Source organism: Cetorhinus maximus, chromosome 4 (genome assembly GCF_964194155.1).
Source record: "Cetorhinus maximus chromosome 4, sCetMax3.hap1.1, whole genome shotgun sequence".
Lineage (NCBI taxonomy): Eukaryota > Metazoa > Chordata > Chondrichthyes > Lamniformes > Cetorhinidae > Cetorhinus > Cetorhinus maximus.
In genome coordinates this window covers 77,427,158-77,442,347 of record NC_135882.1, presented here as the reverse complement: position 1 = coordinate 77,442,347, position 15,190 = coordinate 77,427,158, and the positions used below count along the sequence as shown (strand labels likewise).

Here is a 15,190-nt window from a genome sequence, read left to right as displayed (position 1 = left end):
AAGAGTACCAGATTTTTTACTCAGTGATACGAATGAACAGCAATATAGTTCAACATCAGAATGGTGTGTGACTTGGAAGGGACCTTGCATGTGGTTAATGTCAAACTTAATTTCGATGGGATAGAGTCCCGGCAGATCAGTTACCACCAGAAATCCTTATTCCTCTGTCTGGATTCCTCATGATTTTGACTGCTTCTGTTGGGTCTCCTTTAGGCCCTTCCTTTCTCGAGGGAAAACAGAGAAGTTAGGACTGTTTTCCTTGGAGAGAAGAGGGTTGGGAGGAGATTTGATGGAGGTGTTCAGAATCATGAAGGGTCTGGACAGAGTAGATAGGGAGAGAGGATTGAGAACAGGAGGGCACAGATTTAAAGTAATTAGTAAAAGAAGCAAAAGTGATATGAGGAGAAACTTTTTTATGCAGCGAGTGGTAAGGGTTTGGAATGCACTGCCTGAGTATGTGATGGAGGCAGGTTCAATTAAAGCCTTCAAAAGAGAATTAGACTGTTATCTGAAAAGGAAGAATGTGCAGTGTTACAGGGAGATGGCAGGGGAATAGTACCAGGTGAGTTGCTCATTTGGAGAGCAGGTGCAGACACAATGAGCCAAATGGCTTCCTTCTGCGCCGTAACAATTCTGTGATCCTGTGGTGTTCCCATGCTTCTGTTGCCCTCCTAGGTGGTAGAGGTTATGGGTTTTGAATGCACTGTGAAAGGACCCTTGGCAAATTGCTGCAGTGCTTATATATAGTACACACTGCTGCCACTGTGGATCGGTGGTCGAGGGAGTGAATGTTTAAGGTGGTAGATGGGGTGCAATTAAGCGGGCTGCTTTGTCCTGGATGGCGTTGAGCTTTTTGGGTGTCGTTGAAACTACATTCATCCAGGCAAGTGGACTGTATTCCGTCACATTCCTGACTTGTGTCTTGTAGATGGTGGACATGCTTTGGGGAGTCAGGTGATGAGTTACTTGCTACAGAATTCCCAGCCTCTGGACTGCTCTTGTAGCCACACTAATTATATAACTGTTCCAGTTAAGCTTTTGGTAAATGGTACACCCAGGATATTGATGGTGTGGGATTCAGCAATGGTAATGCCATTGGGGATGTAACTAGTAGAGTTGATGAGGGGGAACCAGTGGATGTGTTTTATTTAGACTTTCAGAAGGCTTTCGACAAAGTCCCACATAAGAGATTGGCGTGTAAAATTAAAGCGCATGGGATTGGGGGTAGTGTATTGAGATGGATAGAAAACTGGCAGGCAGGAAACAAAGATTATGAATAAACAGGTCTTTCTCTGAATGGCAGGCAGTGACTAGTGGGGTACCACAAGAATCGGTGCTGATACCCCAGCTATTCACAATATATATTAATGATTTAAATGAGGGAACTAAATGTAATATTTCCAAATTTGCAGATGACACAAAGCTGGGTGGGAGGGTGAGCCGTGAGGAGGATGCAGAGATGCTTTAGTGTGATTTGGACAAGCTGAGTGAGTGGGCAAATGCATGGCAGATGCAGTATAATGTGGATAAATGTGAGGTTATCCATTTTGGTAGCAAAAACAGGAAGGCAGATTATTATCTGAATGTCTATAAATTGAGAGAGGGGAATGTGCAACAAGACCTGGGTGTCCTTGTACACCAGTCACTGAAGGTAAGCATGCAGGTGCAGCAGGCGGTAAAGAAGGCAAATGGTATGTTGGCCTTCATAGCCAGAGAATTCGCGTACAGGAGCAGGGATGTCTTGCTGCAATTATACAGGGCCTTGGTGAGACCACACCTGGAATATTGTGTGCAGTTTTGATCTCCTTACCTGAGGAAGGATGTTCTTGCTATAGAGGGAGTGCAGCAAAGGTTTACCAGACTGATTCCTGGGATGGCAGGACTGACATATGAAGAGAGATTAAGTCGTTTAGGATTATATTCACTGGAGTTCAGAAGAATGAGGGGGGATCTCATAGAAACCTATAAAATTCTAACAGGACTAGACAGGGTAAATGCAGGAAGGATGTTCCCGATGGTGGGGGAGTCCAGAACCAGGGGTCACAGTTTGAGGATATGGGGTAGACCATTTAGGACTGAGATGAGGAGAAATTTCTTCACCCAGAGAGTAGTGAGCCTGTGGAATTCACTACCACAGAAAGTAGTTGAGGCCAAAACATTGTATGTTTTCAAGAAGGAGTTGGATATAGCTCTTGGAGTGAAAGGGATCAAAGGAAATGGGGCGAAAGCGGGAGCAGGCCATTGAGTTGGATGATCAGCCATGATCACAATGAATGGCGGAGCAGGCTCAAAGGATCGATTGGCCTACTCCTGCTCCTATTTTCTATGTATGTTTCTATGAATGTCAAGGAGAGACAGTTAGATTCTCCATTGTTGGAGATGGTCATTGCATGGCACTTGTGTGTCGCAAATGTTACTTGACAGTTATCAGCCTAAGTCTAAATGTTGTCCAGGTCTTGCTGCATGTGGGAACGGACTGCTTCAACATCTATCTGAACACTGTAGCCATCAGTGAATAATCCCATTTCAGACTGTGATGTACTCACAAATTATATAGTGAATTGTACTACTCAGTTGTGAGGAGCTACTAGTGCCTATTTTCTGCTCATTCAGGCTCAAAACGTTGCATGTTGGCTGTCTGAATTAATGCTTATCTTCAATGGAAGTATGAGAGAGAGCAATAATTAACTCCAAGATGGCATGTCTAGTGATGGAAGATTGAAATCATGTCAACCCTTTAGGGCTGACTGGAAATTTGACATGTGAGCCAGGCAGGTCCCTAATGTTCCAGAGTACTGTTGATGTTTAGCCAGCCAAGTAATGGACCTGAAGTAGACCATAAGACCGTAAGATGTAGGAGCAGGAACCCATCAAGTCTGTTCCATCATTCAATGAGATCATGGCTGATCTGATAATCCTCAACTCCACTTTCCTGCCTTTTCCCCATAACCCTTGATTTCCCGACTGATTAAAAATATGTCTATCTCAGCCTTGAATATACTTAATGACCCAGCTTCTGCAGCCCTCTGCAGTAAAGAATTCCACAGATTAACTACCCTCTGAGAGAAGAAACTCCTCCTCATCTCTGTCTTAAATGGGCGCCCCCTTACTCTGAGATTATGCCCTCTCAGCATCTACTCTGTCAAGGCCCCTAAGGATCTTATGGCCTGGATTTTTCCTATGGCGGAATGGCTGGGCGGGGGCAGGCGCAGAGCTGATCGCCGCCCACGATCGGTGCACCACCATTTTACGTGGGTGGGCCAATTAAGGCCCGCCCAGTTTAATGCGCGGCCGGTAGCACTCAGTACTACCTGTGCAGGTGGGGGGAGGAGGGAGAGTCAGGGCTTGTGCTTTTAAGGTTGGATGGGCAGCGTTTTTAACTAATTTAATTAATTTCTTAATGGCCTTAATAGGCCCTTAAAATTGCAGTGGGTGCACAGCCGACTCTGGCGCGCGTCCGCCAAACGAAATATCATGATGGCGCACGATGACGTCGGGACGCGCGCCCGACATCATCACACGTCATTTTACATGTCAGCGTGTCAGGCCCACCGGAAGATTCTGCCCTATATGTTTCAATAAGGTTGCCTCTCATTCTTCTAAATTCCAATGAGTACAGGCCCAACCTACTCAACCTCGCCTCATAAGAAAATCCCTCCATACCCGGGATCAACCTCGTGAACCTTCTCTGGACTGCCTCCAATACCAGTATATGTTTCCTTAGTTAAGGGGACCAAAACCGTTCACAGTATTCTAGGTGTGGTCTAACTAGTGCATTGTACAGTTTTAGCAAGACTTCCCTATTTTTATACTCCATTCCCTTTGAAATAAAGGCCAACATTCCATTTGCCTTTCCTATTACCTGCTAAACTTGTATATTAGCTTTTTGGGATTCATGCACAAGGACTCCCAAATCCCTCTGTGCTGCAGCCTTCTGCAGTCTTTCTCTATTTAAATAATATTCAGCTCTTCTTCTTCCTGCCAAAGTGCATAACCTCACATTTTCCCACATTATATTCCATCTGCCACGTTTTTGCCCACTCACTTAACCTGTCTATATCCCTCTGAAGACTCCTTGTGTCATCCTCACCACTTGCCTTCTCACCTATTTTTGTGTCATTCGCAAACTTGGTGATAGTACATTCATTTCCCTCATCTAAGTCATTAAAATATATTGTAAATGATAGAGGCCAGCGCACTGATCCCTGTGGCACTCATACATTACAGGTTGCCATCTTGAAAATGCTCCCCATATCCCAACTCTCAGTCTTCTATTAGTTAGCCAATCCTCTATCCATGCTAATATACTATCCCCAACACCATGGGCTCTTATCTTATTAAGCAGCCTTATGTGCAGTACCTTATTGAGCGCCTTTTGGAAATCCAAATATATTACGTCTACTGGTTCCCCACTATCTATCTTGCTTGTTACCTCCTCAAAGAATTCTAATAAATTTGTCAGGCATGGTTTCCCCTCCATGAAGCCATGCTGACTCTGCTTGATTAATTATGTATTTCTAAATGCTCTGCTATTATATCCTTTATAATAGACTCCAACATTTTACCAGTGACAGATGTTAACCTAACTGGCCTATAGTTACCTGTTTTTTGTCTCCCGTTTTTGAATAATGGGACCCGTCCCTGAAGGCCGGGATTTTTCCCAATTCACTCAACATAATCCTACAAGCCAGTGCCTCATTGGGTACAATGATCCTGACTTAGCAAACCCCGAAAAGCTTACCAGTTCTCTGTGATGCTAAAACCCACTGGTTACCTTGTGGCAGTACTCTTGCACACATTTGGAGGATTCAAAACCATGGCCCTAGTCAACATGCACCTAAGCTGTTTGAACATGGGTATTGGGAGGTTGGAGAGAATGTGCATTTTATTTGCAGCAAACAAAATGAAACTGTGACTATCGTCCTTGGGTTTATCAGTAAGTTGACTTGGAGGCTCTTAGGCAGCATTGTGGATTTCTATGCATGTCAGAAGCCTGACTGACCAAAAAAAATTGTATGTGTTATAAGTTTCTGTTAGTTTTTTGTATAAACTTAGATCTTAATTATAATCTAAATGATGTTCTCATCTAATTTTCTGTGAATTCCTTGATCTTTGATTTGCTATTTTATTCTGTTCTCTTATCTACATAGAGCTAAATGCTGTTTATGCTTCATTCCTCCCCATCAAACATTCATACAAGTTGCAACACAGAAACAAGCCATTCAGCCCAACCAGTCCATCTGTGTTTATCCACTGCAGGAGAAAATAGTTATAATTACATTTATCTACCTTGTCCCTATAGTTTAATCTGCTTTTGCCATGTTTCTATAAAACAGGTTTCCTGTCCATTCTCATTGCTGCACTATACTTTATGGTTCAGTGGTCTTTTCATTTTAATCACTTTCCCTTTCATTGTTTTTCTCTTTTTTTTCATCTAGAGATATGTTTATGCCTACAGAGGTATGTTTATGCCTACTGTATTTGAGCTTGTATGCTGAATGTTGCTAGCTTTTTAACTTGCAGTTTGATGTGACATCGCAAGGGGACAGGTAATAGGTATGCCCCATTACTAGATACCATCACCACCATTCTACTGCACTAACTGCATTAGAGGACATCCCATATTCTCCCCACAAGACTGCAGGGGATCAGGCACGGAAACATGTTTTCTTCTTGAAATTATTACACTATTAGAAATAAAACATTAAAAATAAAATAATGTGCTCAAAAAACTTGTGCATTTGTTACTGTATGTCAAGCTGTACATGACAACTGTTCATTTTAAGGGCAGGAGGCTTTCTGATAGGGCATGAAGAACTTTTAGCTGGAGGTGGAGTTATCAGCCATAGGAAATAAACAAGGAAAAAGGGAGAGTAACCTCCAAACCTAAAATAGTTTAAGTGAGAATCTTGGGTGCCGGATCAATGCAAATCTAACTTTTTAAAATTGCTTAGTTTGTGCTAACACCAATGATCCCTACTTAGTGCCCAGATTTGCTGTTTAAGAAAAATATCAATACAAATTTTCTAAAACTCCTTCCTCAGTTCAGTGTGATTCACTTTCTCCTTTGCTAATTTCACAGTACTGTGCCATAGAAATCTCTGTACACAGGAAGGAAATTAATATTTAAGAAATATGCCAATGTAGTGGATCAGATATACAGTGCTGAATTCAGGAAGCACTTGCAGATGTCCAAAAAAACAAACTTTGACTTAATTGGGTGCAGATACTATGGAATAGGATTGCACTTGAAAAAAACAGGTAATAGGAAGCCACGTAATAGCTGTATAGCTGCATTTTACATGATGTTGACTAGCTCCAGTTGGAAATTGTTCGAAGGGGCACTCATGCCTGTGCAAGAAGCTGCTGCTTTGATAGAACACTGAAGACTAAGTGAAAGTATGGAGCACTGTGATGACAGCTAAATAGTAAAGTGTAGCATTATTAATGACCTTGTGAGTCACTTGTGGTTTGTGGGATATGAGAGGTATTCGCTTTATTGAAGCCCGAAGAGAAAGAATTGTATTAAATGTCTTCTTCCTGGATCCTATTATTTGCTGTATGCTACCTAATGTTAACTTCTGGCTCAAGTTCATGTTGTGGCTTGATTCCAATAACCAATACTGAGGATAGAAATTGAAACTTGTGATGGTTTTGTGTTTTGCAGTGACTTAATAAGCAACCTTGCTGCACTAACCACTCAACTCAGTAAGTACATGTTTATTTGCAAGACTTACCATGTTAATTAATGTACAGATTCAGATTTGAAATGCTTCCTTAAACCAACACATTCTAATTTTGATGGTTAATTTTATATTTGGGTAGGCAGAGTTTTGAAAAGAATCCCTGCTTATTTTGATATCAGTTGACAAAGTTTGCGTTTTTTATCCAGTGCTTGATTTTATTGTTATGATATTCAGAAAGCATTTCATTTTTGGAGCCTGGTATTTTAGAAATGTGAATGCCATTATATTTTTCTAAAGATGCTTATTTTAACCAGTTATTAACTGTAAAGTAGTTGTTTCTTAGTTTTTATCTAAACCTGAAAGTTCCTAGGCTGTATACTTGGTTTCTGCTGAATTAATTGATCTTGGGTTGAGCTTATCTTGAGCGATCAGATTGGGGGCAGGTCAGCTCAAATTAACGTCCCATCAACCCACCTGAAAAGTACACGCATATAGCTGATTAATATTGGCTCATCGTATCCTTGCTAGTTCTTTGCAAAAGCAGTTTAGTTGGTCCCATTCCCGTTCTCTTTCCCTGTAGCCCTGCAAATTTTCTGTCTTCAGATATTAATCCAATTCCCTTTTAAAAGCCGCAATTGAATCTGCTTCCACCACATCTCAGACAGTGCATTCCAGATCTGAATTACTTGCTGTGAAACATATTTTCCAATGTTGCTAGGTTTTTTTTGCTAATAATCTTAAACCAGTGTCCTCTGCTTCTCGACCCTTCTACCAATGGGAAAAGTTTATCTCCATCTACTCTGTCTAGATCTCTTATGATTTTGAACACATCTATCAAATCTCCTCTCAATCTTCTCATCTCTATGGAGAACAACCTGGCTTTTCCAATCTATCCACATATCTGAGGTCCCTCATCCTTGGAACCATTCTCGTAAATTTTTTCTGCATCCTCTCTCAAATCCTTCCCAACCTTCTTAAAGTGTGGTGCCAAAAATTGGACACAATACTCTAGTTGAGGCCAAACCAGTATTTTATGCAGGCTTATTTTAACTTCCTTGCTTTTGTACCCTATGCCTCTATAAATAAAGCCTAGGATCCCATATGTCTTTTTATTCACTTTCTCAATCTGCCCTGCTACCTTCAATGACTTTTGCACTTATATCCCTAGTCCTCTCTGTTCTTGCACCCTCTTTAGAATTGTATCCTTCATTTCAGGCTTTTCCAACCTTTTCACGCAAAAGGCCACATTTCCATTTTTTTCACACTTAAGTGGCTGATAAGCAAATTTTGGAAAGATAAAGTTTGGCACAACATTAAACATGAATTTCAAAACAAATTTGAGATATGAAGAAAAGAAGCAACTTTCAGAGCAAAAGCAAAGCAATGTCAAAACAATAAATTGATAATTTTGAAAAATGAGTAATTAATAAAGATGACCATTTGAGTGAGGGGGTCAGAATGTGTTTATCCGGCTCACTCCCAGTCTCAAGATGCTCACTCACTCACCCTCACCCACTGTGTGAGTGGGTGTTAGTATGTGTTGGTGCATGGGGATGAGAGTGAGTGAGAAACCTGACCATACACACACCAGACACATACACTATCTCTTTCACACACGCACACAGAGTCTCTCTCACACACACTCACTCACACACACACACTCTCTCTCAAACACACATGCACATTCTCTCTCACACTCACAGGCACACTCTCTCTCATATACCCAGACACACACACACTCTCTCTCTCACATACATAGACACACTCTCTTTCTTTCACACACACACACACTCTCTCTCTCACACACACACACACACTCTCTCTCACATACAGGCCCTTTTTGGTCCCTAATCAGCCCCACCCTTCCGCTTACTACTCTTTTATTTGCCGATAGAAACTTTTGGGTTCTCTTTATATCAGCTACCAGTCTCTTCTCACACTCTCACTTTGCTTCTCTTGTTTCCTTTTTCACTTCCCCTCTGAAATTTCAACATTCAGCCTGGTTCTCATTTGCATTGTCAACCTGACATCTATCATAAGCCCCCTTTTTCTGCCTAATCTTACTCTCTATCTTTTTCACCATCCAGGGAGCCCTGGCTTTGTTTGTCCTACCTTTCCACCTTGTGGGAATGTACCTCAACTGTACACAAACTATCTCCTCTTTAAAAGCAGCCCATTATTCCATTACAGTTTTGCCTGCAAATCCTTGATTCCAATTTGGGCCAGATCTGTTCTCACCACATTGAAATTGGCCCTCCAGTAATCCAATTAATTATTTTTACCCTGGATTGATTCTTGTCCTTTCCCACATATAATCTAAACCTTATGAAACCATGATCACTGTCCCCTAAATGTTTCCCTGCTGTCACTTGACCCACCTTATTTGGCAGAATCTGATTCAGCAATGCCTCCTTCATTGTTGGACAAAAACATATTGATCAAGAAATTTCTCTTGAACAAACTTCAGAAATGCTTCCCCTCTCTGCCCTTTACACTATTGCTATCTCAGTCAATATTAGGATATATTAGAAATAGAAATAGAAAAATAGATGGTAAGAGTTTCTACAGGTATTTAAAAAGGAAAAGAATAAGGGCAGAATTTTACATCCTGCAGGTGGACACGCGCCCGACCCGATTGGGCATAAAGTTGCACGCGATGATCTCAGGCGAGTGTCCTGACATCATTGCATACTCGCATGATATTTCGGTCGGCGGCCACGTAAAAGAGTCGGCAGCGCACCCGCCAACAATTAAGAGGCCTATTAAGACCATTAATTTATTAATTAACAGAGATTTTTTGCTGCCCGTCCAATGTTACGGTTGGCAGGCGGGCAAATCGGCCAGGCAGCCTTTGCATTTTTGAAGAAACCTCATCCGTGGGTGGGATGAGGTTTCTGACATTAATTTTTAAAAAATGTTTCAACATAATTTTTATTGTGTATATGTTCACGTGAGTGAGTCCTATGTGGAGACATTTTTTTCAGAGTTTGCAAATCTTTATTTTTGATTTAAAAATTCTTCAGCTCCCTGAGACACCTCTCTGCCTTCGGGGAGCTTTCCTTCTGCACTCACCCACACCTGCACAGACTTCAGCACTCGCCCTCCTCCCGTACCCACCCCAGCAGTGCTGAGCCTTTCATTGGCCAGCCAGCGTGAAATCGTGGTCAGGGGTCGATCACAGGCAGCAGACCGTTTCCCAGCCACTCCCGGGCCTGCCCATTGCGCCCGCCCAACGACCCAAAAATCCTGCCCTAAGTAAAGTGAGTATTGGCTCTCCAGAAGCTGAGTCTTGGGAATAAATAGTGAAAAATAAGGAAATGGTGGATGAACTGAACAGATATTTTGTGTCTGTCTTCACTGTAGAGGCTATAAATAACATCTCAGAAATAAGCGTGAATCAGAAGGTGAAAGGGAGAGAGGAACCTAAAACAATTGCAATCACCAGGGAAAGGGTACTGAGAAAATCATTAGAACTAAAAGCTGACAAGCCTCAAGTCCTGATGGACTTCATCCTAGGGTCTTAAAAAAAGTGGCTGCTGAAATAGTAGATGCACCGATTTTAATTTTCTAAAATTCCCTAGATTCTAAAAAGGTCCCATCAGATTGGAAAATAGCGAATATGGCTCTTCTATTCAAGGAAGGAGGGAGACAGAAAGCAGCAAACTACAGGCCAGTTAGCTTAACATCTATTGTAGGGAAATTGCTGGTATCTATTATTGAGGTGGTTACAGCGGGGCACTTAGATAATCTCAATGCAATCAGGCAGAGTCAGCATGGTTTTGTGAAAGGGAAATCATGTTTGACTAAATTAATGGAGTTCTTTGGGGAAGTAACAAGCAACGTGGATAAAGGGGAACCTGTGGATGTGCTGTACTTAGATTTCCAGAAGGCATTTGAGAAGGTGCCACATCAAAGGTTGCTAGACAAAATAAGAGCTCAGGGTGAAGGGGAGGATTGGTTAGCTAACAGGAAACAGAGAATAGGCATAAATTGGTCATTTTCAAGTTGGTAAAATGTGATGAGTGGAGTACCAAAGGGATCAGTGCTGAGGCCTCGTCTATTTACAATTTATATCAACGACCTGAATGAGGGGATTGAATACATGGTTGCTAAATTTGCTGATGACACAAAGGTAGGTAGGAAAGTAAGTTGTGAAAAGGGCATAAGGAGCCTGCAAAGGGATATAGATGGGTTAAGTGAGTGGGCAAAAATTTGGCAGATGGAGTATAATGTGGGAAAATGTGGACTGTCCACTTTGGCAGGAAGGATAGAAAAGCGTATATTATTTAAATGGAATGAGATTGCTAAACTCTGACATACAGAGGGATCTGGATGTCCTGGTTCATGAATCACAAAAAGTTAGAATGCAGGTACAGCAAGGGATTAAGAAGGCAAATAGAAGGTTGTCAAGTATTGGAATGGAAAAGTAATGATGTTTTGCCACAGTTGTACAGGGCTTTGGTGAGACCACATCTGTAGTACTGTGTACAGTTTTGGTCTCCTTATTTAAGAAAGGATATAAATGCATTAGAAGCAGTTCAGAGAAGGTTCATTGACTGATACCTGGAATGGGAGGGTCATCTTATGATGAAAGTTTGGACAGGCTGGGCCTATATCTTTTGGAGTTTAGAAGAATGAGAGGTAATCTTATTGAAACATATTGATCCTGAGGGGACTTGACAATGTGGATGCTGAAAGCATATTTCCCCTTATGGAAGAAACGAGAACTAGGGGACACAGTTTAAAAATAAGGGGTCTCCATTTTAAGGCAGAGATTAGGAGAATTTTTTTCTCTCAGAGTGTTGAGAGTCTTTGGAACTCTCTTCCCCAGAAAGTGGTGGGAGCAGGGTGGATAAATATTTTAAGGCAGACGTAGATAGATTCTTGACTTACAAGAGAGTCAAAGGCTATAGGGGATAGGTGGGGATGTGGAGTTGAGGCCACAAGTAGATCAGCCTTTATTGAATGGTGGAGCAGGCTCGAGAGGCCAAATAACTTACTCCTGCTCCTAATTCGTATGTTCGAATGTATGTTGATATAGCTATCTCAAAGGGAATTTACACATGGATGAAGGGGCCATGGCTGAGGTATTAAATAAATGCTTTGCATCCATCTTTACCAAGGAGGTAGATGCATGTCATGGTGACAGACAAGGAAACTCTGTCACTAGAAGTGTTCAAAATTGGTAAGGAGGAAGTGTTGAATAGACTGTCAGTTCTTACAGTTGACAAGGCACTGGGACTGGACAAGATGCATCCAAGGATATTGAAGCAAGTGAAAGTAGAAATTGCAGGGGCACTGGCCATATTTTTTCAGTCTTCCCTAGATTCAGGCGAGGTGCCAGAGGACTGGAGAATTGCAAACATTATGTCCTGGTTCAAAAACGGCTGTAAAGATAAGCCCAGCAACTACAGACCAGTCAGTTTAACTTCAGTGGTGGGCAGGATTCTAGAAACAATTATTCAGGATAGAATTAGTAGTCACATGGAAAAATATGGATTGATAAGGAAGAGTCAGCATGGATTTCTAAAGGGGAAATCGTATTTAACTAACTTGCTGGAGTTTTTTGAAGAGGTAACAGAAAAGGTCGATGAGGGTAATGCTGTTGATGTGGTGTACATGGACTTTCAAAAGGCATTTGATACAGTGCCACACAACAGACTTGTGAGAAAAGGTATTGCTCATGGAATAAAAGGGACAATAGCAACGTGGATACAAAATTGGCTGAAAAATAGGAAGCAGAGAGAAATGGTCAATGGATATTTTTCGGGCTAAGGGAAGGTTTGTAGTGGAGTTCCCCAGGATTGGTATTGAGACCCTTGCTTTTCCTGATATATATTGTTGATTTAGATCTTGGTGTGCTTGGGACAATTTCAAAGTTTGCAGATGATACAAAGCTTGGGAGTGTTGTAAACTGTGAGGAGGACAGTGTAGAACTTCAAAAGGACATAGACAAGTTGGTGGAGTGGGCAAATAGGTGGCAGATGAAGTTCAATGCGGAGAAGTGTGAGGTGATGCATTTTGGTGGAAAGAATATGGACAGACAATATAAATAAGGGGTGAACTTTTGAAGGGTGTGTAGGAGCAGAAAGACCTGGATGTACATGTGCATAGATTATTGAAGGTGGCAGGACAGTTGGAGAAAGCAGTTAATAAAGCATATAGTATCCTGGGCTTTATTAATAAGGGCATAGAGTGCAGGAGCAAGGACGTTGTGCTGAATTTATATAAGACACTCGTTAGACCTGAGCTGGAGTATTGTGTACAGTTCTGGACACCACATTACAGGAAGAATGTGAACACATTGGGAAGACTACAGAAGAGGTTTACAAGAATGGTTCCAGGGATGAGAAACTTCAGCTATGAGGGTAGATTGGAGAGGTTGGGTCTGTTCTCCTTGGAAAGAAGAAGGCTAAGAGGAGATTTGATAGAGATGTTCAAAATCATGAGGGGGCTGGACAGAGTAGATAGGGAGAAGCTGTTCTTGCTCGTAAAAAGATCAAGAACGAGAGGGCACAGATTTAAAGTGATTTGCAAAAGAAGCAAATGTGACGTGAGAAAAACTTTTTCACACGACGAGTAGTTCGGGTCTGGAATGTGCTGCCTGGAAATGTGGTGGAGGCAGGTTCAATCGAGGCATTCAAGAGGACATTCGATGATTATTTGAATAGAAACAATGTGCAGGGCATGGGGAAAAGGCAGGGCAATGGCACTAGATCATAATGCTCAGTTGGCCTCCTTCTATGCCATTAAAATTCTGTGAACTAAATCCCATTATCATTTCTCTATACTTTTTGCAACTCTCTGTACCTTCCCAGCAAATTTGCTCCTCTGTATCTTTCCTGCCAGTTGGTGGCCTATAGAATACAGTCAATAGTGTAATGGTAGCTGTATTATTTCTTAACTCCAACCAATTAGATTCTGTCTCTGGCCCCTCCAGGACAACCTCTCTCTCCAGAATTGTAATATTCTCCTTAATCAATACTGCCACCCCATCTCCTTTCTTTTCTTCCCTATCTTTTTTGCACACCTTGTATCCAGACATATTTAGGATCCACTCCTGCCCTTTTTTCAGCCAGGGTCTCCATTATCATCACAATGCCATGTTCCTACATGACTATCTGTGTCTGCATCTCACTGATCTTATTTACCACACTCTGTGCATTTATATACATGGACTATGAATCTATTTAGAATTGGTCCCAATGTCCCAGAAATCTAAAGGTCTCCATCCTACAGCATCTCTCCAGCCACGCATTCATCTGCCCTATCTTCCTATTTCTATAGTCGCTAGTGCAAGGCACCAGGAGATTACTACCTTTGAGGTCCTGCTTGTTAGTTTCTTTCCTAGCTCCGTAAAATCTGCATGCAGGACCTCATTCGTCTTTCTACCTATGTCATTAGTACCAGGAACGTAACATACTATCCTGGATTCATGTCTGAAGCTGCAGAAATACCTGTCTGTTCCCAAACACTGGAATCTCCTATCACTATTGCTTTCCCAATCTTCCTCCTGCCCACCTGTACAGCTGAGCCAGCTGTGGTGCCGTGGACTTGGCTCTGGCTGCACTCTCCAGGGGAACCATTACTCGCAGTCATATTCAGAACTGAATACTGGTTGGAGAGCTAGATGCACTCCAGGGACTCCTCACTATCTGCCTGGTCCTTCTTGATTGCCTAACAGTCACACATTCCTTCTCTGCCTGCACATCCTTAAGCTGCAGGATGTCTACCTCTAGAAAGTATCAGCCTTATGCATGCACTGCAGTGACTCCAATGCTGCTCAAGCTCCAAAACCCAGAACTTACGTTCCTCCAGCTGTCAACACTTCCTGCACATGTGGTTGTCCAGGACACGAGAAACATTCTGGAGTTCTCACATTGCATTGATGTTCATTCCACAAGACAGAAGTACCCTTCCATGCCTCTATCTATTAGACTATTAACTGCCTTAAAGAAATAAACTTAAGACTTAATAAATAAATACTCATTCGGTACTTACAAATCAGCTGCACCGCTTGTGTTGATGTCAGTTTATTTTATAGGAAGGTTAATTTAAATCTCTTGCCTACATTCCTTGAATTTTAATTTATTGAAAAATTCTTTGGTATCCCTTGCTATTCAATTTTAACTTTATTCCTTAGGTCAGACGAATTAATTGAACACTGATACATTATCAAATTGACTTTGATTGTTATACTAATTAACTGATACCTTTTCCTTCATAGTTGATTAATTAAATTAAATTAAAAGATTAGCAGCATGCATGACTCCTTGACCCACGTGTCTCCTTGACCTGTGACATCACTTTGCGATTTCTTTTTCCTCCCATTCAGTTCAGACTCACAGACCCAGGTTTTCATCCCCATCATGGGTGTGAAGAGCCAGGTGATTTCCTGGCTCAGCAAACCCGACCTTTAAAAATGTCCACCCGCAGGTCGGATTTTCTTTTGGGGATGTGAGAGCTTGGGATGAACTAGGAGTCCGAGTGGGTGACCCCAGAAT

At 41.8% G+C, this 15,190-nt stretch overlaps 1 protein-coding gene across 7 annotated transcripts in view; it reads left to right on the top strand.

The window, feature by feature from the left end:
• sulf1 (sulfatase 1) overlaps window positions 1–15,190 on the top strand; it is a 369,948-nt gene that overhangs the window by 88,159 nt on the left and 266,599 nt on the right. For 5 of the 7 annotated variants that reach the window (XM_078540361.1, XM_078540370.1, XM_078540369.1 and 2 more), the window contains exon 2: window positions 6,668–6,712. The exons of 1 other annotated variant lie outside the window; for it this stretch is intronic. The gene's annotated coding sequence lies outside the window, so the exon portion shown is untranslated. The remainder of the gene's footprint in view (window positions 1–6,667; window positions 6,713–15,190) is intronic. One more of the 7 variants, XM_078540362.1, reaches the window with a different exon arrangement.